Source organism: Malaclemys terrapin, chromosome 9, assembly GCF_027887155.1.
Source record: "Malaclemys terrapin pileata isolate rMalTer1 chromosome 9, rMalTer1.hap1, whole genome shotgun sequence".
Lineage (NCBI taxonomy): Eukaryota > Metazoa > Chordata > Testudines > Emydidae > Malaclemys > Malaclemys terrapin.
In genome coordinates this window covers 101,766,872-101,791,579 of record NC_071513.1, presented here as the reverse complement: position 1 = coordinate 101,791,579, position 24,708 = coordinate 101,766,872, and the positions used below count along the sequence as shown (strand labels likewise).

At 47.5% G+C, this 24,708-nt stretch overlaps 1 long non-coding RNA gene across 1 annotated transcript; it reads right to left on the bottom strand.

The window, feature by feature from the left end:
• Nucleotides 1-697: 697 nt before the first annotated feature.
• LOC128842804 (uncharacterized) lies at nt 698-7,718 on the bottom strand. Its single transcript, XR_008446122.1, has 3 exons — nt 7,594-7,718; nt 5,911-6,225; nt 698-1,180 (listed from the first exon to the last, which is right to left on the bottom strand). It is a non-coding gene; the product is annotated as an uncharacterized LOC128842804 (long non-coding RNA).
• Nucleotides 7,719-24,708: the final 16,990 nt, after the last annotated feature.

The following is a 24,708-nucleotide window of genomic DNA, read 5'->3' as shown; positions in this document are numbered from 1 at the left end:
GTGAAACCCCAACAATAGATTCAGAGGACAGTGCTCTCGACAGGAAACTCCTGGCCTGATCCTCTGATGGACTGAGCACCCCCGAAGAGGCACTGAGCACCCCTAACCTGTCTTGAGGTCAACAGGAGCTGAGTGCACTCAGTGTTTGGTAGGGCCAGGGTGCCCGTCTGTGCTGAGATCATGATGGGCTTGGCGTGGAATAGCAGACTCCTACTTTTGACACCACCTCCAGATTTTCCAGGGCAGTGGGTGTTGGAAAGGGCGTGTATGTGGAGGACAATGTAGGTAGCAGAGGTGCCGGGTGAGGAGAGAAATAATGTATGTGGGGGGCGGGGAGTGGAGGGAGAGGTGGAGGCTGGGCAAGGGAAAAAAATGATTTAATCACAAGACAAAACTCTTCTACCTCTTTTTCTCATAAATTGATCTGAGGATGTTTCTGCTAAAGCATTCTCCTTTCACAGCAGCCGCATTATGAAATGACTTTTTTAACAAATCCATCTGCTTGCTTTTTAATAAGCAGGGCTTCGCACCAGTGTACATGTACGCGCTCTGACCTTTTCATAGGAAAAAACATTCATAACCAAAACCTATATATAGCAGCCTTCAGACTGGAGCAGATAAAGATGTAGGTCATATGACTTTTTTTTTTTTTTTTTTGAAAGCATAATGTGGGAGTGAAAGGACCAGGTTGCTTAAAAAAGTCATAAAGTTCTTTTATTGCCTTGAGCCTTCTTAATATTTATTCAAACACTTCAGGAATGACTTAAAAGAGTAGGGCTTACAAGACAAACACATATGTCTAGACAGGTACTTTTTATACATGGAAGGAGAAAGGGAGCAGAAGAAATACATTTTGTTTAGAATAAGGATATTTCCTCCCCTCTCCCCCCATGAAATGAAAAGTTTATAAAAGGGTTTATTCCTGGGATGACTATACCCTTATATTTGTTAGGTCCTGGTCATACAACTCCTTAGATACATGAGTGACTTTGCTCCTATGAATAGATCTCTTCGGTTTCAGGGGGACTACACATGTAAGACAAGTGACACAGTGTTGCCAATTCTCACCATATTTGCTTTTTTTCCTTACAGCTCCAGCTCCTTGAGTCAGGTGATTACATGAGACACTCAGCTTTCATTAGGAAAAAAACCTGCTGGGCCTTGTGCTTGTAGAGAAAAGCTGGAAAACACGATGCGCAAAGGCCCAAAGGCAAATTACAAAAAGACGCTCCCCCAAATGTATTATTTTAAAATGTTCATGATTTTTAAGCGAATCTCATGATTTTCGGGAGCCTGAATTGTGATTTTTGAAGGCACGGGGTTGATCACGTGCATGATTCCAGGACTGGGCTCTACATTTGTTGATTTCATTGTAATGGCATTATGAGGATGGGAATAAATGAAGACTGGATTCATGTTATTGTGGCTTATGTGAGCCCCTTTTCCGAAAATCACTTTGTCACATGCTTTGTGCACTTAAATTGATCCCTGTTTAGGAACTCTCTTAGCACGTGCTTAACACAAGCACCCGTTTAAGTTCCACTGAAGTCAATAATAAGCACGTACTTAAAGTTAAGCATGTGATTAAGTGCTCCACTGAATCCCATGTCTTAGACCCCCTCCAATATGTAAAACAATACAAAAAAAATCAACTTGCTCGGTGATGCCTGCATGGAAATAAAGACAGGCCCTTAGCTACAGCAATACAAGCATGACACAATACAGTAATACAAACACAATACAGTAATCAAACCTCCAGCCAAGTTCTTCTTTGTTGCACTTCACCATAATAAGAAACGGTTACCCTGATCCCCTAGCATATTTGATCAATATGACAGGTGGAGCATCTTTTTTTTTACAGCTCAAATAAACGTGTCAGTCTCTAAGGTGCCACAAGGACTCCTGTTCTTTTTGCGGATACAGACTAACACGGCCGCTACTCTGAAAGTTGTGGTGAAGATTCTCAGGGGTTGGGTTAGGCTACCTTTAGAAAGACTTCTGTGTTCTGTAACGGCAGTGTGCTGCGCTCCCTTCCGATTAGATCTGACTCCCTGTCAGAGAGGTAGCAAAATAGAGTGGAGCCAGCAATCCCTTGCCCGCCTGCTTAATCCAGTCCAGGAGCCCCTATGTAGTGACACTAGGAAGCACCTATAAATGTTTATAAATACCTATGTATGAATGTTTCCTTCATCTCCAGCAGCTGCAGAGCTGCTAAGGGATAATGAGAGAGTAGAATGACACAGCTCTACACACACACACACACAGTCACAGTGACCTTATCTGCTCCCAGACATTGGCCTGTGTATCTAAAGCCTGCTGAGTCGGAGTGTTTGAAATGATTTTCAGAAACTGAAATTGCTGCCGAGATACCAGCCTCGAAAGACACGGGTGTGAAACAGAAATAAAGGGGGGCAGTTGACAGAGTATCTTTAATTCAGCGTTGGTGGCTTGGGGAGAGGAGACCCCCACCGTCCTTACCATGTAAATGTGAAGGTCATGGTCTTTAGGCCCTGGTGTCTGACCGATCTCTATTCCCAGGCCTGGCAGGTGGGGAAGAAGTGAGGGAGTGTGGAAAAGAACTGGAGGGGTGGAGTGGGCGTGGAGGGAGGTGCTATCTGTTTGGGGGAATGTCTTTTTCTTGCATTCTGTGCAAATACTGTGCATTTGAATAAGTAATACACATTTATTTCCTTATGTTTGTACTTTTAATGTTTATTCCACATACGCTTACAGGGTGAAATCCTGGCCCCATTGAGATAAGTGGCAACACTTCCACTGACGTCAGCGGATGCTGGATTTCACCTATAGGCTTGGACTTAAGAGATACATGGGCTGTCTGCCCGATGGTGAATTTCCTTCATGAGAGGCACAGTTTAAATCTAACAAATAAAATTAATGCAATTAAATGATACAAGGGTGTTTGAGTCGTGATTTTCATCAGCGTTTCCTTTTCACTGAGTTTGGAGTCTATTTTGAATGCAGCCTACTATTTCAGTCTGCAAAAAGGCTACTGTGAGAATTGGTTTTGAATCAGATGCTTTACATAAACCATAGATTTTACTAAAAACTGAGCCATCCTTCTCTTTTTCACTCCCACAGTGGCAACTCAGCAGGAAGGCATTAGAAGTTTCAGTACTTTCATCTTGTCTCAGAACATCTTAAGGTGGGCAAAGCAGGTTCCAATAATAATAATAATAATAGTTCCAGATAAATCATTCATAACAAATCAGTCATGTGAGGAATTTTACCGCAATTTAATTTGATAAATCATCCAGGAATAGGTTGAGATTTCCCTAAATGTATCTCTGGAGTTCAAAATTATTTGCCACATAATTGATGCAAATCATTCTTTGTCACTGTGAGTTCTAACTTTGAGCTGTTTTGATTGAATCACGTGGTAAATTTCTCTTCCCTGATCGGGATCCCAATTCAGGCACTCACTTAAGCACATGCTTAACTTTAACCAAGCACTTGAGTCCGATTGACTTAAATGGGATTTAAGCATCTGCTTAAAATTAAGAGGCTCACTGGGAATGGAGTGACATCAGCGAGATGTTTGCTAAGGGATTGGACCTTGCTGGGTGGTGAAAATGTGCCCTGATACCCTGAACTCTATCTGAGGCAGGGAATCAGGGAACATGTCTCCCTCTTCCCCAGAGGTTAAAGTTGATTCAGGGGGGATGGAGGAGCCTCCTGTATCAACCAAGGTGGTAGGGGACTAGTGGGGGTACACTGCTCCCTCAAGTCAGGGAGAGGAAGAGGAGTTCTCCCTGCTTTTAGTAGAGCTTGTCTCCCCTTTGCTCGAACCCCTGCTGTACTTGGGTGCCCTACATTCTGTGGTGTATTGAAAAAGATGTTAAAATACCAAGCAGTCACTTTAAGAGTAAGGGATTTCCTGGTCCTTCTTGCTGGCTAGGGGGCTCTGTGGGAAAGAATGCGATCATCTGGGTCTCAGCAGTCAGGCAGCAGACAGGCAGCCTAGAGCAAGGTGGGGTGAGTTGTGCCTCTCTGTTTTAAGGAGCAGCCTGCTTTGTCTCTTTTCTGGTGTGTGTCTGTGGGGGTTCTTGTGTGTTCTGGATTCTAGGGAATAAAGTTGTGTTACGTTGCAGCCTCCCAGCAAGAGTATCCTATATTTCTAACTTCTGTGTATGTGTGCTCTGTGAAATATAACACATTCAAATCCTTCCTTTGAGACTGCACCTTCCCTTATACTTAGGAGATCTACAGTGTGGGTAATCTAAAGACAGCAGGTCCCATTGATTCCAAGGCGCTTTAGATCAGACCCTAAGAGCATGAAATAACCTAAACATAAGCATAAGGTGATTGCTGGAAAGCAGCCATGGATGAACTATCTTCCCCTCCATGCATAGCATTGCACAGTTGGCAAGGTGCATGATGGACTCTCTCTTTCTTCTGGAGCCTAAGATGGCAGTGACAAATCTGTGGTCTACAAGACCTCTCTGGTAGTCTCCAGAATGAAATCATTTGAGAGCCGGGTTTGGGGGGATGTTGCCCAAAGAATTGGATTCACGAGAAGATCTCTCTACTCTCAGAATGGAAAGAGTTGGAGAACGATGGGAGGTTCTAGCTGGGCTAAGAGTCTGATGTGGTATGGGAAAGCCGATGTTCCTGCAAACTCTTCCGTTTTTCCCCAGTGCCCCCAAGGAAGTTACTGGAGGCTAGTGTCTCTCCAGAAAAGAAGGAAGGGAATTAAGGGTGTGATAAACTCTTAGAATGTTTCTTGCTTCATTTGCTGAATAAACATCTCTCACACTGCAGAACAGGTACCTTTTAATTCCGTATTAACCTGACCAAATGTTGAGAAGGCCGAGTGACTTCAGTGAGTGAAACCTGTGTCTTATCCCAGGGGCGCTATTGCTGATTTGAGTCTAGAGTGAGATCTGAAGTGAAATGAATTGACGGTTTCAGTTCCGGATCTGGTGGGCAAATTAAAAAAAAAAACAAATAAAAATCAGTCTTTTGTAATTTGATGCTTGCTTTCAGGAAGCCGCACATAACTGAAGCTGAGCATGGAAACTGACTCATCTCACTCACTCTTCAAGATTAATTTCTCTGGCCCCAGAGTATAGGACTGGATGGCAAAACTTCTGCTGCAGCTGTCTGTGCCATACCTGGAGAGCAGCAAGAACTCAGTATCCCCTGGGATTTCCTGACTCTCTGTCCTTCCCTTGTTAGGAAGGAGCCAAGTGGGAACAGAGTGAAAAGTTCAGCAGAAAAATGAACCTCAGATTCTTGCGAATTCCATCCACCGTGAGATCTTTTAAAAATTATGAATATTACTCTGCAGTTCTCTGGCACATTCATCCAAGGATAGCAAAGCAACCAACATTGACTAAGTCTCCCAGGACCTGAGAAGTAGGAGAGTAATAGATCTTCATTGCACAGCTGGGTAAACTGAGACAACAAGAGGTTATGATTAATTATTATGATAATTACCAATACTTTGCACTTCTCTATCACCGACACGTTACAGTTAATGAGTCATCACCACACCTCTCTGAGGCAGGGAAGAATTATCCGCATTTTACAGACAGGAAAAGAAAGCATAGAAAAGTAAAGCATGACTTAGTGGCAGAGCGTTGGAGAGAATCCAGAGATTCGCTTGACACGTGGTCCCTAGTTCTAAGTGGCTGCCTTGAAAATGCAGCCAACAGCAGGCAGTACTGAGCTAAGCCGTACAATGGAAATAACTGTGTTGCTGTGTTCCATGATTGCTGTTATCGCACCATTCGTTTGGGGAACAGAGGGGGGAAAACACAAGGGACAAGATGCATACGCAAAGCCATACGGTGTATTCGAGCCAAAAGAGACAGTGCCCTGCAAATTAGCTGCCGAGTTGTTCCATATAATTTTTTTAGGCTTACAGTGTTCCACAAAATGTTCTCTCACCTCATCCAGGCTCTGATCCTGTAAGTGGAGCCACATTAGAAGATCCTCACCCAGCACAGAGCTCCATAGACTTCAGTGGGAGCAAGGGGCTGACCAAGAAGATCCTAACACGGGAGCGTGGCCCAAAGATGGACAGCACCTTGTTCTGAAGGGCCCAAAGCAACGTTTGTTCTACCCTAGGTTTCCACAATGAATCTTGGGATCCTTCATGCATGCGCGTGTGTGTGTGTGTGTGTGTGTGTGTCCCCAAATCAGTAGCCATTTTTAAAGCCAGATCTCCTGGTTTCCATTAGTTTTTAAACCATGAAATTCACTCTGAAATCAAGAATGAAAAAGATATGAGTAGCAAGTTTAAATCCAGAGCACTTTTTTTTTTTTGCATAGCTTTGGTGACAATCATCATTGACTCTAATTTTTCCCACCCATGTGTGGAATTAATGTTGTTATGTGCACCAATATGGAGGTGATGTGTGACATATCACCTCCATATTGGTGCACATAACAAAATTCATGTGGTGGGGGTGGGGCTGAGGGGTTCGGAATGTGGGAGGGGGAGGGCTCCGGCTGGGGGTGCGGGCTCTGGGGTGGGGCTGGGGATGAGGGGATCAGGGCTGGGGCAGAGGGTTGGGGTGCAGGGGTGTGATGGCTCCAGCTAGGGGTGCAGGCTCTGAGGTGGTGCCAGGGATGAGGGGTTTGGGGTGCAGGGTGCCCCAGGGACTCCCCCCAGAGAGGACTCCCCCCAGCTCTCTCTCCCTGCAGCAGTACCTGGGCTGGGCGGAGGGGCACCTCTCCCCCGGCCGTGGCAGGTCCAGGCCGGGGCTGGGTTAGGTTGAGTTGGGGCTGGGGGAGAGGCATCTCTCCCCGCTGCAGCCCTGAGCACCTGCATGGTGCTTAATGAGCTGCTGCACACCCGCACAGCTTAGAGGGAACTTAGGTGACAATGTCCTAGACTCAGACTTTAAGGTCAGAAGGGACCATCATGATCAACTAGTCTGACCTCCTGCACAACGCAGGCCACAGAACCTCACCCACCCACTCCTGTAATAGGCCCCTAACCTCGGGCTGCAGCACTGAAGTCCTCAAATCACGGTTTAAAGACTTCAAGTTACAGAGAATCCACCCTTCACACAAGTGTAAACCCGCAAATGACCCATGGTGCAGAGGAAGGCAAAATGAACAAAAAGCAAAACCCCAGGGCCCCTGCCAATCTGACGTAGGGGAAAATTCCTTCCTGACTCAAATATAGCAATTAGTAGCCCCTGAACTAGGGGGTAAGACCACCCCCAGCCAGACCCCTGGGAAGCAATTCTCTGGAGCTTGGCTAATGCCCCTTTGCCCCTGCTCCTTGGGTAATGCCACATCGTTTGTGTTTGTGTTGTCTGCTCTATAATCCGGACACATTGAAGGTAAGTACGGACAATTGCACAACCTTTGTTTTCCTAGCAGCCCAGGCCACACCCTAACTAAACAAGGAAAAGCTTCACATTAACTTGATATCCATATCTGACTAGGGCCTTTGTCCAGGAGAGCCCCGATCCTTCTGTCATCAAAGTCAATGGCAAAGTAATTTGAGGCACCCACTGAAAACAAAACAATCTCCATCTAACAAGTCCAGCAGGAATAATATCTATGGGTCAGAACTTCTGTGGCTGAAAATCAGTGTCGCTCTATATCTGGACCTACCTGGACATGAACCTTTCATTTTGCTTTGGAAGATCATTGTTGGGGGGGGGGGGTTAAGCAACACTTTCCCCTTAATGTGCCAGCTTCTTCTTTGTTTGTGCGCTGCGCCCGTTACTTCGCTCTGATTCCAGAGGCACCAGTTCCTAGAACAGCCGCAGGAAGGTGAAATGGTGAGACAAGCAAGGACTGAGAAGTTCAGCTGGCTTGACAGCAAAGGAAAACAAACTGCACTTGAACCTGGAAATTTACAGGAATGCATTTGAAGTGTTGCTAAGCTGGCTGCAAACCGGCTTTGCTTGGGGCTCTTCCCTTCGTATGTCTGATGGAACGATGTGAGCACTGCCAAGTAGGACATCAGTACTACAAACAAATGGAAAGTTGTTATCCCACCAGCAATCCAGTCATAGTACAGGGCAGGCAGCTAGAATGACAAGAACCCTAGGAAAGGAGAGGCACTATGACACAGGTTATAATTAGAGGTGGTTCAGAGCCTAAAAACTCCAATCCTCACCCCCTTTGCAAACTTTGGTAGAGTTAGCAATGTGAACCTGGGTCCAACTGTTGCAAATGGTCCCTATATTTACAAGGGGCTGATCTAGAAACCTGGTTCCAAATGCCGACCCAGATTCAGATATAAATTTCCATGTTTCCAGCTCACCTACAGTTTAAAATAAGTTAACCCACTTCAATATCTGGAAATTAAGGGGCCGGAGAATAGGAATATGTATAAACAGTTGTCCTGAATTTTCCAAAGCTTTAAAAGATTCGCTTCAGGTCTCAAGGGAAGATCGTACTTGATTTGTATTTTATTTATTGTTAATTTCTTTAGATTTATACAAAACTAGAAATGTTATAATTGTGCCTGAAATGGCTCACCCCCATCTACAACTTTTAGCAGCAGGAAAAAATAATTCTGTGTAGAGCATCTCTTAGCAGGTGCACGGTGCTTTTCCAACATTAATTTGCACATCCCTCATGTGTGGGGAGCATAATTAACCCCAACCTATAGATGGGGAAACAGAGATGGGAAATGGACTTGGGGTAGTTCAGAGATTAAAACTCAGAAGCTCCCGGCTTCAGGCTCTATCCGTTACAATAAGCTGCCCTTCTTGCTGCCCCATCTAGGCCAAATTAAAGATGCCGAAACCATTCCCAAAGACGAGCTGATGCAATGTGTCACAGGCTATGGTCTAGTAGTGTGTAGCACAAGGCAAAGGTGGTGACTGTTGTCGCTACGTCTACACGGCGGCTGGACGGTGGAATTCCCAGCTCAGGAAGACATCCACACGCTAGCTGTGATCAAGGCAGTGACTCAAATTAGTTGCAAGGCCACAGCAGCGCAGTACGAATACAAACCCACACACCCGTCCGGGGACGTACATTTGCGGCTAGCCTGAACGGCCCCCACACTGCTATTTCTACCCGTGGGCGAGCACCCCGGTTTGACTCAGTACTTAGCGACTGCACAAGAACAAGCTAATCCGGACTGGCAGGTGGGCCTGGGGACATGGCAGAGCGTGGACACCAGAGCACAAAATCAGCCCCGGCGGGACAGCCTCTTTGCACTGTGGCATTGTTTAATCTGAGTGGGATTCTCACCCCGGCGGCTCAGTGCGAGGAAGACGACTGAGAAAGGGCCTCAACGCCGCTGGATATTCCTCCGGAGAAATTCGGGCTGCCAAGCAGCGAGCCCCCTTTCTTTGAAGCAAGTGCCTCTGATTGGCCCCTCCACGCCTGGCTAGCTCTGCTAGGTGGGGGTGAGGGAGGGATCGAGCCCTGGCCCTGCCCCTCTCCTCCTGCTTTCAGACACCTCCCGCCCATGGAGTGCTGAGAAGCAGGCCCTGGCCAGTCCTTGTGTAGAGGCATTGGGGGGGGGAGGGCTCCTGGGAGCGGTACATGAGGGTCCACAGTGTTTTTCATCCTAAACTGCTGTACAGACAGGCTGTACAGGGACACCTAGCTCAAGCAGCCAATGAGAGACCAGGAAAACTCCAGTCATCTGACAGGGGTTGCCTTGAGCTAAAGTTTGAACACAACATACTGGAGACCTTAGGGTACCTTACAGTGGTCACATAAATCAGGGCATAGATGCTGACTCCGTGGGTGCTCAGCACCCACCAGGCACCCGCTGATCAGCACCTCCCCCTCCCCCCCAGCGTCTCCTGCCCTCCGCTGATCAGCTGTTTGGCGGCGGGCGGGAGGCACTGGGAGGGGATAGAGGGGGGAGCAGGGAGAGGTGGAGTGAGGGCAGGGCGCACTTGGGGGAGGGGGCGGAATGGGGATGGGAAGAGGTGGGGCGGGGTGGAGCCTCAGGGAGGGGTGGAACAGGGGTGGGAAGAGGCAGAGTGATGGTGGGAACTTGGGGGAAGAGGGCAGGGCCTCGGGACAGAGAGCAGGTGGAGCACCCCCGGGGAAAGCAGAAAGTCAGCGCCTGTGAATCAGGGTGATACCTAACAGAGGTGGGGCCCTCAGCTGCTGTTTTGCTGTATAAGGCTCGTTCAGTGTCATCATTGCAAGGTGTTTTCCTTAGAGCCCCAGCTCCTGGAATCCTGTGATTGTGTGAGTACCCTCAGCTTCCATTTTAATCTTTTTTTTTTTTTTTAAGTGTGTGTTTCTAGCCCTTGTGGTGGTGGAGAAAAGCTTGAGAATGTGTCCCGACTGCATTCTCAAGGCACCTGAAAAACAAAAGGCAAATAAAAAGCACCCACCATTTCTTATGTTTTTAATGTTTCATGATTTTCAAGATAATTTCCTGAATTTGGGGGCCTTCCTTGTGATTTTGGAGTGACTGGGGTTGACAACCCCAACTGTGTGTCCATTACTGAAATCCAACCACCTCTGGGGAGGATCATGGTAACTATTCTGTGCCAGGGAAAGTATAGGTCAGTTTTGCAGGTGGGAAGTAAAGAATATCTTGCCATCCGACGTTATGAAGGGTTTTTGTTCAGGTTGGCAGAATATAATTACCTAAGTTAGGAATGGGTTTGGGCGGGGGGAAAGGGGCATTGTAGGTTATAAGGGCTTTGAACTGTGCATGTGAGTTGCTGGGATGACCCTTCAAGAAAGCACCTGAAAACTGGTTTTGCTTTTTCTGAAAGCATCAACATTTTCAGGAGTCATTAATTCCCACTCTTGTATTAACAGGGACGGGGCAGCAAGCAAGCAAGGAAAACAAACAGAATTGTATTCTTCTTTAAAGGGTTCCCTTCAAAAATAGCTCCTCGATCCAGTGCACAGAACGTAGACAGGTCTATTTGAAGTGGAGAGCACGTGCTGTGTTACACAATGGCTACTGACTTGGTTGAGAACTGGACCTGACTAACGAGCGTCTCTCATTTGTACCAGGGCTGCACTCGGGTAAGTCAGAGGTGACGTAGTTTTAAAAGCTCATTAGACATGTTCAAAGCAGCAAACAGCAGAATGTGAGCTGACAGCTTTGACTGTACAAGCCATTCACTTCCGAAGCCCAGGAATTCCCAGAGGAACGGATTTATAAATTCACAGATTGTCTAGTGGTGATTGTCTAGTCTGACCCCCTGCATCGCACCGGCCAAAGCCGTCCACTCAGTGATTCCTGCATCTAGCCCAGAACTTCTGGCTGAGTCAGAGCAGTTCTTTTAGACAGAGACGCCCCATCTTGGTGTAGATGCCAACCGACAGAGAATCCACCATGTCTCGAGGTAAGCTGTTTCCGTGGTTAGTGACTGCGAGGGGATTCACTCGCTGCAGGTGGCGCCTCCTGGTGGCTGCTCTAGGGAAAAGCGCACGCTTGGTCTGGCGCCCTCTTCCGTTGGTAACTCCAGCTGTGACCCCTGTCTCACCTCATGACTCCGGGTGTTCCTCGTTGGTGGCTGGGCTCTCTGACCAGGTCCCTTTCGGGGTAACAAAGTCTTTCCGGACCAGTTGTCTCATAGGCATCTCCAACACTTCCCAGTGGCTGGTAGGGGGACCCAGACTCACCCTCTACATTCAGTTTCAGCCCAGGGACCCTATAACAGGCAGCTAAGGTCTGCACAAGTCCTACCCCTTGCTGCTGTTGCCCTGGGGTTCTTCCTACCTACCCCCCTCAGGGCTTCCTTTCTTCTCAACTCCTCTGTGGTCGCCCCTTCTTCCAGATCTAGAACCCCAGGGCTAATTCTCCCTCTTGGGCTTTCTCCTCCCCTCCTCTCTGCTCTCAGACCGTGACTGCAGACTCTTTCCCTGCAACCCCCTTCTGCTGCAAACTTTCTGGCTTTGTAATCCAGCCCACTGCAGCCCAGCTGGGTTTCTTGTTCAGTTAGGCCTGGCTCTCCCTCCAGGTGCAGCCAGATGCCCTACCTGGCCCCTCAGTCCCACAATATCTCCTTCCCGGCCTGTGAGGGGTAAACACCCCCCATCACAATTATCCTTCCTGTTAAAAATGCATATTCAGCCAAATCAACAGCCTGTAAATAGTGTGCTAGATGAAAAGAGATATTATTATTTATCACAGCCATCGGTCGACTCACTGCTGTGCAAAACATAGAGGAATTCAACGTAGGGTTACATTTTCAAGTGTCTCATGGTACACCCACACTAAACCTTGCAGCAGCAAGTCTCAGAGCCAGGGCTTGTGGGGCTCATGCTGTGGGGGTGGGTCTCAGAGCTCAAGCTACAGCCCAAATGGGAACATCAACACTGCTAGTTTTAGCCCCGTAGCACCAGCACAAGTCAGTTGATTTGGGCTCTGGGACTCACTGCTGTGGGTTGGTTTTTTTGCAGGGTTAGGGGTTTGGAACGGGTCCCATATGAGAAGAGATTAAAGAGGCTAGGACTTTTCAGCCTGGAAAAGAGGAGACTAAGGGGGGATATGATAGAGGTCTATAAAATCATGAGTGGTGTGGAGAAAGTGAAGAAGGAAAAGTTATCTACTTGTTCCCATAATATAAGAACTAGGGGCCACCAAATGAAATTAACGGGCAGCAGGTTTAAAACAAACAAAAGGAAGTATTTCTTCACACAACGCACAGTCAACCTGTGGAACTCCTTGCCTAAGGAGGTTGTGAAGGCTAGGACTATAACAGGGTTTAAAAGAGAACTGGATAAATTCATGGAGGTTAAGTCCATTAATGGCTATTAGCCAGGATGGGTAAGGAATGGTGTCCCTAGCCTCTGTTTGTCAGAGGGTGGAGATGGATGGCAGGAGAGAGATCACTTGATCATTACCTATTAGGTTCACTCCCTCTGGGGCACCTGGCATTGGCCACTGTCGGTAGACAGGATACTGGGCTAGATGGACCTTTGGTCTGACCCGGTGCGGCCGTTTTTATGGTAGACATACCGTTAGTGATTTAGGAACCATGTCTCTGCCACACGGGACATTCTGATGGTGCGGAAGGACAGAGATCTTTTGGGAGAACTGGACTCAGGACTGGAACATCAGGAGGGGCAATCAGTCAGGACCGAGGGGCGTCAACAGAGTTGTGTGTGGGGACCGCAGGACTGGAACAGCAGGATGGCCAAATACAGAGTGCATTAGCCGAGATGCTAATGGAAGTAACTTGCTCAGGTCATTTCTCTTAGGGTATGTCTACACTCTGACTAGCACTAAATCAATTGACAACTGGAAATATCAGTAAAAGAATAGGGACCCCAGTATGGTGCTGGGACGCCTTACCCTCCAAGCCCCCCTGTGAAATGCTCTCGCTCACGGGGAAGCTGCCAGCATTGGCCCAAAGGACGAGGGAATTACCCTGTCACTAGTCTGCTCTGCCACAGTCCTCTTAGCAGAAGATTCATAGCACAAACCCAGGTAGGCTGGTGCCCCAGTATCACCCTTCTGCAATGGGGATGTCCATGGACGTAGCCGTCATTAATGATATGACCAGGTCAGTGAGGTGATAAACCACTGATACCAGCTGCTGTTAGGAAATTGTCTTCTATACCGGCAGCTAATCACTCGGGAGAGACAGGTAGTGCGCCAAAGGCACTCCTGTTGTGTGCAGCTGCAGCTTGGTTGGAGTTGCCTTCATAACCTATGAGGGAAGATTGAACAAATTGGGTTTGTTTAGTCTGGAAAAGAGAAGACCGAGAGGGGATATGATAACAGTTTTCAAGTACATAAAAGGTTGGTACAAGGAGGAAGGAGAAGAATTGTTCTTCTTAACCTCTGAGGACAGGACAAGAAGCAATGGGCTTAAATTGCAGCAAGGGAAGTCTAGGTTGGACATCAGGAAAAAGTTCCTAACTGTCAGGGTGGTTAAACACTGGAATAAACTGCCGAGGGAGGTTGTGGAATCTCCATCATTGGAGATTTTTAAGAGCAGGTTGGACACACTGTCAGGGATGGTCTAGATCGGGGTAGGCAACCTCTTGCACGCGTGCCAAAGGCGGCACACAAGCTGATTTTCAGTGGCACTCACACTGCTCGGGTCTTGGCCACTGGTCCTGGGGGCTCTGCATTTTAATTTAATTTTAAATGAAGCTTCTTAAAAATTTTAAAAACCTTATTTACTTTACAGACAACAATAGTTTAGTTCTATATTATAGACTTATAGAAAGAGACCTTCTAAAAACGTTCAAATGTATGACTGGCACACGAAACCTTACATTAGAGTGAATAAATGAAGACCCAGCACACCACTTCTGAAAGGTTGCTGACCCCTGGTCAGGGCCGGCTCCAGGGCTTTGGCCGCCCTAAGCAGCCAAAACAAAAACAAAACAAAACAAAACAAAAGCCGCGATCGCGATCTGCGGCGGCAATTCGGCGGGAGGTCCTTCGCTCCCAGGCGGAGTGAGGGACCGTCCGCTGAATTGCCGCCGAATACCTGGACGTGCCGCTCCTCTCCGGGGCGGCCGCCCCAAGCACCTGCTTGAGAAGCTGGTGCCTGGAGCCGGCCCTGCCCCTGGTCTAGATAATACTTAGTCCTGCCCTGAGTGCAGGGGACTACACTAGATGACCTCTCGAGGTCCTTCCAATTTTATGCTTCTATGATTTACTCCAGGACTGCCTGTGGAGCATTCTGATTAATATGCTGGTGGTGTGTGTGCTGGGAAAGGAAGCTGTAAATAGAGCTCAGCCTTAAATAAGGGCATTGGTGGTGTCCTGTTGTGTAACATCCATCATCCCTCCTGCTGAGAAGAGCTTCTTGGTATCTGTGCTATGCCCAGTTGGGAGTGGGAGGTTGCCAACCTACAGGTTCTCTTTCGAGGCCGGAGAAAACAAGCCAGTTCCTCAGTGGGTGTGAACTGGCGTGGCTACATTCCATTGACTTCAGTGGTATTATACCTGATTTACACCGGCATAAGCGGGCAGAGAATCAGGTCCACTGTCCAGGTGGAGCGTGGAACTACCTGACCACTAGGAATTGTGAGTGGTTACTGCACTGGAGCATTCGGGGTGGCAGAGCTTTCAAAGAGTTGCCAATCATAGCTGGAGCTGAGTTGGAAACCTAACCGTGGTGGACGAAGCTTGTGAAACACGAGACCTCTCTCCGTGTGCTGACCTGATTCTTTTGCTGTTATTTATTGTTCTTGTTGTTATTCTGAACCCGTTAAAGCCCTAAAAAGGGACATCGGCCTTGCTGGATCTGAAGGTCTGACAGTCCGTGCCCCGGGGAGCTTTCAGCTTAGAGCTTTCAGCCTTCCACATGCCATTGTGCAGGGAAAGGAGGCATCAGGCAAGGAGGAGTATAATGGGTGTGGTGCAAGACAAAGGAGATAGAAGGGCAGCATCTGTAATTATCCAGTATCTGGGGGGGAGGGATAGCTCAGTGGTTTGAGCATTGGCCTGCTAAACCCAGGGTTGTGAGTTCAATCCTTGAGGGGGCCACTTAGGGATCTGGGGCAAAATCAGTACTTGGTCCTGCTAGTGAAGGCAGGGGGCTGGACTCGATGACCTTTCAAGGTCCCTTCCAGTTCTAGGAGATGGGATATCTCCATTAATTAAATTAAATTAAATATAGTTTCAAGATTCAGTTTCCTCAAGGCAATCAGCTCCTGGATGCTGCAAATACCCAGACACCAGCTCTTCCATTCCTTTGACATTATAAATTCCTCCTCCGATGCAGAAAGGCTTATACTAGGGTGACCAGACAGAAAGTGTGAAAAATCAGGATGGGTGTGGGGGTAATGGGCACCTATATAAGACAAAGCCCTGAATATCAGGACTGTCCCTATAAAATCGGGACATCTGGTCATCCTGCTTATGACAAATGTAAACATGAATACAAATATCAGCTTGGCGAGAGAGTAGATCCCTATAGATGGCATGTAAATGCTCATCATGGGAGTCAATTGATAAAGTTCTTCTGCCTCCTACATGGCTGGGTTGATGTCTGCACCATCCAAACTCGCCGGTTGGTCAATTTCACGCTGAACTCTCGTCTGGAGACTGGTATACGAGATGGTACCTTTAATAAACATTTGCTCAACGCAAGTTCAAGAAAAGCAGAGATCTGCCCTAACCAACATGCCTGGGCCAAACGACCCTGAGCTTGTGGGAAGCTGGGTCTGGAGACCGATGAAGATGCAGAACTGAACTTCATGGCTTGGGCCATCTCTAGAAGCTAAAGGTGGTGCCCCCTTGTGGTAGGGAAGAGACAGCTCTAGTGGTTGGTTATAGGGAGGGTTCTTATTCAGGCTGCTGGACACAGAGAGACCTGCAGTTCTTCTTGGATGTCTCACTACTAGGCTGACTAAACACATCCTGTGCTACCTAATGTCACCACATACAGGCTTCATAATTCCTGGCCTGGACTTTGCAGTTATGGAAGGGACTGCTGGATAAGTTGCACGGTCCAGAACCCAGAACCATTTATCTGATATTCCTAGAAAATGGGACCTGGATTTGAATCACCCTGAGTTTGGTTTTGAAAAACTAAGATTCCTCCTAAGAGTCTTAATAAACCATCTCCATGTCCCACCTAAAAAGTGACTCCCAGCTGAGATACGCTACTGAATTCAGCCAGAGGGGGCTCCTTTTTGGCTCACTTGGTAGCGCGGCAAGAGCCCAATTCCCTCTCACTAATCCCAGTCAATGTAGCACCACTGACTTCCTGGATTCGCGAGGGTATATACGGGATCAAAACTGGGGTCTGTGGTGGTTCCGGTTGGCACCTCTTGCACGATATCCCTTGGGAGGCACACATAGTGCATCTGCAGCTACCGGCCAGGAGCTAGCAGTTGGTTAATTTCTCTTGACTATTTCATCACCCAGCAACAGTGGGCCAAATATATCCCCAGTGGGTCTCCAACTGACTTCAGCGGTGTTACACCATGGACAAATTTGATCCCTTCAGTCACCAGACACAGTCAGAAGCAAGACAGCATCCTGCTGGCCATCCTGCTAGGAGTAAGAAGAAAAAGGACTAAAAGTGATTTCTCAGTGATCAGAATTCACTCGTGCTCCTTGGCCTCATTACTAGCCATCTCACATGAGACTAAATGGACACCTCTGCGCCTTCCAGCTGATGGTTGAGATACATGGGTGAGGCAGCCGAGGGCAAGCGTGAGCTGCACTAGAGATACATAGAGGAACAATAACACATGGCCTTCCTGTAGCACCTTCCATCTGATATACCCTGGTGAACAAAACCTCATTCCTTGTCACAAGGTAGACGAGGGTTATCGTTCCATTGTTACAGCTGAAGGCACTGAAGAAGAAAGACGTTATATGAAGAGCTGGTTGGGAATTTCTCGATAAATTTTTTTTTCCCCATCGATAATGCCAATGGGTGAAATGAGACAGTCACCACGCTCTTGAAGGCATTCACACAAACACGATACAAGGCAAAAACACCCTATTCCCCGTCGGCAAACACTTTTCACAAATTTCAGAGTAACAGCCGTGTTAGTCGTATCCGCAAAAAGAAGAACAGGAGTACTTGTGGCACCTTAGAGACTAACACATTTATTAGAGCATAAGCTTTCGTGGACTACAGCCCACTTCTTCGGATATATGCATCCGAAGAAGTGGGCTGTAGTCCACGAAAGCTTATGCTCTAATAAATGTGTTAGTCTCTAAGGTGCCACAAGTACTCCTGTTCTACTTTTCACAAAGCGATCACTCCGTATCTGACCTCTCAGTCCTTGTCCTCAAAGGAAACATGCACAACACCTTCCAAAGATGAATCTGGGAGCTTAAATTCATAACTTTGCTAGACACTAAGAATCATTATTACAACAATCTGTAACCTACTAACCCTCCTTTGTCCTTTGACTGCAGAGGAATTATCTGCTCACTTCACCTGGATTGATCTCTTGCAACATGCATTAATTGTTTTGCTTAACAATCTGTTCCACCTTGTTTGACACTCTCAATACCTTTCCCAGACCTCAAGAAGAGCTCTGTGTAAGCTCGAAAAGCTTGTCTCTTTCACTAACAGAAGTGAAATAAAAAAATATTACCTCACCCACCTTGTCTCTCAGTTCATTTAAACGGAAACTTTTCATGGGACTAGGGTCGGTTTGATTAATTTCACAACGCGAAAAAAATGTTGGGAAAAAGTTTCAGACTTGTCCAACTGTCCTGCGTTGACATTTTGTAAACAAAAGTTTTCAGTTTGAAAATGACTTTTCATTCAGAAATTTAAGCTAATTATACCACTTTTTAAAAAAATAAATAGTTGAAACTGGAAAAAAAACCCACAGACTTTCAGCTCACATTTTTTTTTTGAAATTTTGAGTTTTCAGCCTGATTCAGGACAGGAAACATTTCCAAAAAATCTCAAAAATGTTCCCAGGAGGGGGAAAGCCCTCCTAGCCCACTCTCTTTACAAATGCCTGGGCCAAGGTCCCATAACAAGGCTGTGCCCGAGTCAAGAACAGAGTCCTGATCTTTTGTTCCAGAGTCTAGTGCCTGCTCCTTCATTCTGCAGGTATCTCACTCTGTACTTTCATTAAACAGAACACAAGCGCTGACTTTTGGTTTTGCCCATGGGTGCTCCTCTTTACTCCCTGTCCCCCATGCAAGCGGCTGGCCGGGATTCGGGGGATAGAGGCTGAGTGGGAGCGGGCCTCAGGACAGAGCGCAGGCAGAGCGGGGTTCAGGCCACAGTTTGGATGCCAGGGCCCACAAAAGATTAATTTGGCCCTATGAGCACCCCCTATTTTTTTCGGTGGATGCATGAGCCCTGGAGCAACCATGGAGTTGGTGCCTATGAAACAGAAACTGAATAATTTATAAGCACAAGCAGAAAGACCCTCTTTACAAGCAGCTGTTCCCCTCAATGCCTGCCCCCAATACAGCTGGAAAAGCAAAGAGTTCAGACAGAACAAAACCCTCTCAGCAAAACTTGTCAGGTGTTCAAGTCCTACACAGCAAGAGCTAATTACGAAACTGCACTCCACTGATCACTACCCAGGGCCTAGGACCCAAGAACCAGCAAACACAATATACTGTTGGTCATTAGCGTTACCTAAAATCCACCCTGACCTGGTTCGGGCAGCCATTCCCTGACACTGGAAATTGGTGAGCGTCTTGTTGCTTTGGTGTTTCATTGTCTGAGCCAGAGCAGCCAGCCGCTTTGATTGAATTATAGAACCTTATGCAACAGGGAGAGAGGGAGAGCTCAGTGGTTTGAGCATTGGCCTACTAAACCCAGGGTTGTGAGTTCAATCCTTGAGGGGGCCATTTAGGGATCTGGGGCAAAAATCTGTCTGGGGACTGGTCCTCCTTTGAGCAGCAGGTTGGACTAGATGACCTCCTGAGGTCCCTCCCAACCCTGATATTCTATGAACATGAGTCAAGTGACACAGGGGCATCCCTTTGAGTTGGCTTTTTGTGGCAGACCCAGACATCAGCAAAACAGTAACTCTGTGTGTACGCTTGTGTGTGTGGCTTCTTTTGAAAAACATACAGGTGCTAATGCGGAGAGTGGACTAGATGGCCCATCTGAGGGAAGGGAGCAGAAGGAGACTCCACCGATTGGAAGGCAAAAGATGCACTGTCCTAGGGATGGGGGTTCCACGACCACCACTCCCAAGAGGAGGAGGAGGGTGGTGGTGGTCGGGGACTCCCTCCTCAGGGGGACTGAGTCATCTATCTGCCGCCCTGACCGGGAAAACCGAGAGGTCTGCTGCTTGCCAGGAGCTAGGATACACGATGTGACGGAGAGACTGCCGAGACTCATCAAGCCCTCGGATCGCTACCCCTTCCTGCTTCTCCACGTGGGCACCAATGATACTGCCAAGAATGACCTTGAGCGGATCACTGCAGACTACGTGGCTCTGGGAAGAAGGATAAAGGAGTTTGAGGCGCAAGTGGTGTTCTCGTCCATCCTCCCTGTGCAAGGAAAAGGCCGGGGTAGAGACCGTCGAATCGTGGAAGTCAATGAATGGCTACGCAGGTGGTGTCGGAGAGAAGGCTTTGGATTCTTCGACCATGGGATGGTGTTCCAAGAAGAAGGAGTGCTAGGCAGAGACGAGCTCCACCTAACGAAGAGAGGGAAGAGCATCTTCGCCAGCAGGCTGGCTAACCTAGTGAGGAGGGCTTTAAACTAGGTTCACCGGGGGAAGGAGACCAAAGCCCTGAGGTAAGTGGGGAAATGGGATCCTGGGAGGAAGCACAAGCAGGAGAGCGCAACAGGGGAGGACTCCTGTCTCATGCTGAGAAAGAGGGACGATCGTTGAGTTATCTTAAGTGCCTATACACAAATGCAAGAAGCCTGGGAAACAAGCAGGGAGAACTGGAAGTCCTGGCACAGTCAGGGAACTATGATGTGATTGGAATAACAGAGACTTGGTGGGATAACTCACACGACTGGAGTACTGTCATGGATGGATATAAACTGTTCAGGAAGGACAGGCAGGGCAGAAAAGGTGGGGGAGTTGCGTTGTATGTAAGAGAGGAGTATGACTGCTCAGAGCTCCGGTATGATACTGCAGAAAAACCTGAGAGTCTCTGGATAAAGTTGAGAAGTGTGAGCAACAAGGGTGATGTCGTGGTTGGAGTCTGCTATAGACCACCAGACCAGGGGGACGAGGTGGACGAGGCTTTCTTCTGGCAACTAGCAGAAGTTGCTAGATCACAGGCCCTGGTTCTCATGGGAGACTTTAATCACCCTGATATCTGCTGGGAGAGCAATACAGCGGTGCACAGGCAATCCAGGAAATTTTTGGAAAGTGTAGGGGACAATTTCCTGGTGCAAGTGCTGGAGGAACCAACTAGGGGCAAAGCTTTTCTTGACCTGCTGCTCACAAACAGGGAAGAACTAGTAGGGGAAGCAAAAGTGGATGGGAACCTGGGAGGCAGTGACCATGAGATGGTCGAGTTCAGGATCCTGACACAAGGAAGAAAGGAGAGCAGCAGAATACGGACCCTGGACTTCAGAAAAGCAGACTTTGACTCCCTCAGGGAACAGATGGGCAGGATCCCCTGGGAGAATAACATGAAGGGCAAAGGGGTCCAGGAGAGCTGGCTGTATTTTAAAGAATCCTTATTGAGGTTGCAGGAACAAACCATCCCGATGTGTAGAAAGAATAGTAAATATGGCAGGCGACCAGCTTGGCTAAACAGTGTAATCCTTGCTGATCTTAAACGCAAAAAAGAGGCTTATAAGGAGTGGAAGATTGGACAAATGACCAGGGAGGAGTATAAAAATATTGCTCAGGCGTGCAGGAGTGAAATCAGGAAGGCCAAATCACTCTTGGAGTTGCAGTTAGCAAGAGATGTTAAGAGTAACAAGAAGGGTTTCTTCAGGTATGTTAGCAACAAGAAGAAAATCAAGGAAAGTGTGGGCCCCTTACTGAATGAGGGAGGCAACCTAGTGACCGAGGATGTGGAAAAAGCTAATGTACTCAATGATTTTTTTGCCTCTGTCTTCACGCACAAGGTCAGCTCCCAGATTGCTGCACTGGGCAGTACAGCATGGGGAGAAGGTGGCCAACCCTCTGTGGAGAAAGAAGTGGTTCGGGACTATTTAGAAAAACTGGACGTGCACAAGTCCATGGGGCCGGATGCGCTGCATCCGAGGGTGCTAAAGGAGTTGGCGGGTGAGATTGCAGAGCCATTAGCCATTATTTTTGAAAACTCATGGCGATCGGGGGAGGTCCCAGATGACTGGAAAAAGGCTAATGTAGTGCCCATCTTTAAAAAAGGGAAGAAGGAGGATCCGGGGAACTACAGGCCAGTCAGCCTCACCTCAGTCCCTGGAAAAATCATGGAGCAGGTCCTCAAGGAATCAATTATGAAACATTTAGAGGAGAGGAAAGTGATCAGGAACAGTCAGCATGGATTCACGAAGGGGAAGTCGTGCCTGACTAACCTAATTGCCTTCTATGATGAGATAACTGGCTCTGTGGATGAGGGGAAAGCAGTGGATGTGTTATTTCTTGACTTTAGCAAAGCTTTTGATACTGTCTCCCACAGTATTCTTGCCACCAAGTTAAAGAAGTATGGGCTGGATGAATGGACTGTAAGGTGGATAGAAAGCTGGCTAGATCGTCGGGCTCAACGGGTAGTGATCAATGGCTCCATGTCTAGTTGGCAGCCGGTTTCAAGTGGAGTGCCCCAAGGGTCGGTCCTGGGGCCGGTTTTGTTTAATATCTTTATTAATGATCTGGAGGATGGTGTGGACTGCACTCTCAGCAAGTTTGCAGATGACACTAAACTAGGAGGCGTGGTAGATACACTAGAGAGTAGGGATCGGATACAGAGGGACCTAGACAAATTAGAGGATTGGGCAGAAAAAAACCTGATGAGGTTCAACAAGGACAAGTGCAGAGTCCTGCACTTAGGACGGAAGAATCCCATGCACTGCTACAGACTAGGGACCGAATGGCTAGGTAGCAGTTCTGCTGAAAAGGACCTAGGGGTCACAGTGGACGAGAAGCTGGATATGAGTCAACAGTGTGCTCTTGTTGCCAAGAAGGCTAACGGCATTTTGGGCTGTATAAGTAGGGGCATTGCCAGCAGATCGAGGAACGTGATCGTTCCCCTTTATTCGACATTGGTGAGGCCTCATCTGGAATACTGTGTCCAGTTTTGGTCCCCACACTACAAGAAGGATGTGGAAAAATTGGAAAGAGTCCAGCGGAGGGCAACAAAAATGATTAGGGGTCTGGAGCACATGACTTATGAGGAGAGGCTGAGAGAACTGGGATTGTTTAGTCTCCAGAAGAGAAGAATGAGGGGGGATTTGATAGCAGCCTTCAACTACCTGAAGGGGGGTTCCAAAGAGGATGGAGCTCGGCTGTTCTCAGTGGTGGCAGATGACAGAACAAGGAGCAATGGTCTCAAGCTGCAGTGGGGGAGGTCCAGGTTGGATATCAGGAAAAACTATTTCACTAGGAGGGTGGTGAAACACTGGAATGCGTTACCTAGGGAGGTGGTGGAGTCTCCTTCCTTGGAGGTTTTTAAGGCCCGGCTTGACAAAGCCCTGGCTGGGATGATTTAGCTGGGAATTGGTCCTGCTTTGAGCAGGGGGTTGGACTAGATGACCTCTTGAGGTCCCTTCCAACTCTGATATTCTATGATATGATTCACAGTGGCCCTTTTTATAGACACGGGCTAAAATTGACCTTTACAAGAAAATCAGGCCCGAGGCTGGATTTCAAAGTCTCTGACTGGGTGAAAAGTGGTGAAAGGAAAAGCAAAATTCCCATGAGACTTCCACCTCTGCTTGTAAATAGCCGTGTCATTGCTTTAGCTTTTTTCTGCTAATGACTGTAAAATATGTGGCCCGCATCTTCAGAAGCGACTAGTGATTTGAAGCGCCTAGCTTGAGGGCCTGGCTTCCAGAAGGTGCCGACCGCTTGCCTTCTGAGAAACAGACTCTTTCAGGTCTGAAAGGTGTGGAGTCAGAAAATCGCAAGTCACTTTGGGAAAGATTGGCCTAGTTTTGTAACAAAAAGGCACTGTGTAACGGGGTGGAATGAGAACGGGTCACTGAGGAAGAAAGTCCTAGTCCCTAACGTGGGGAGAAGTCGCCAGGAAAAGTCTTGTTGCCTCTCAGAATGGAAGCAAGGGTAAAACATTGCGTGAAAGAGACCGGGGTGTTCTTGAGGGTTCTCAGTGTGTGTGTGTGTGTGTGTGTGTATAGGAGTCCTCCTTATCACTCACAATTGGAGTGAGAGACAGAGAGTGAAACAGCCAAAGGAAGCTAAAAACGAGGAATTTAGCCACGACGGCCCAAGCAACAGGAGGGTGCCCAGGTACGTGTCTAGCATCGTACTGCATGGTCATTCTCCTCTCTTGTGGGAATGAGCCCTGTGACCTAGGTGCAACACCTGAGAAAGTTTGGTCTCCTCCTCTATCAAGCACTCTTGGTCTACTTCGCTACACTGGCAGCCCATTCCACTGAGGATCAAGGGCCGGATCTTGGAAGTCAATGGGAGCTGCACATGCCCGGCACATCTGAAAATTCGGCCACTTACTGAGGTGCCTATAGCAAAGGAGTTGGAAATCACTGACCTAACTGACATGCCTAAGATCACATGGCAAGTCCATGTGGGAATATTCCTGAGTTCTCACCTGTGGCTCTAACCACGAGCCAACACTACAAAGAGAAGCTAGTAAAAGCAGGTTCCAGTGAGAAGCCAAATGAAAATAGAGTGAAAAAACACTCAAGGAATGAATAAGTTAGATGCTGAAGGATATAGGCAGTTCTATACTATGGGGGACGTTTTAATCTCGACACGTCAGTTAATCATTTTTAATTTCCTCTCCATAAGAGTTCAATAATTTTGGTGAACATTTCATTTATCTAACGTTATTAAGGAGCTGATCATTTTAAGGGGAAATTGTGTCTATTGGATCAATTCAATCCCAGAGATCATTATTATTTGCCTGTGGTTTTCAATATTGGGCCAAAATTAATCCCTTGGTGTAATTCCCCCTGACTTCAGAGGAGCTACGCTAGAGAGCAGCTTGGCTTTAAGGCCTAGAAGCCTATGCCAAAGGGATATTTTCCGACTTTGAATGTAATGAGTCTGGGCAGTGTGATTCTAGTTTTGCAACCTGGAAACATTCCTGCATATTTTAAGGAAGCTTTGGTAGTTTCAGTGCTGAAGAAACCATCTGTGGCAGTAGATGACATGGCTAATTTTCATCCAGTTTGTGTGTGTGTGCACATGCGTGTGTGTGCTTGTTTGCTTGCTGCACCTGCTCTGTAGAGGAAAAGAGAGGCTTCCGTCTTCAGTGTTGTCAGTCAGGTATCT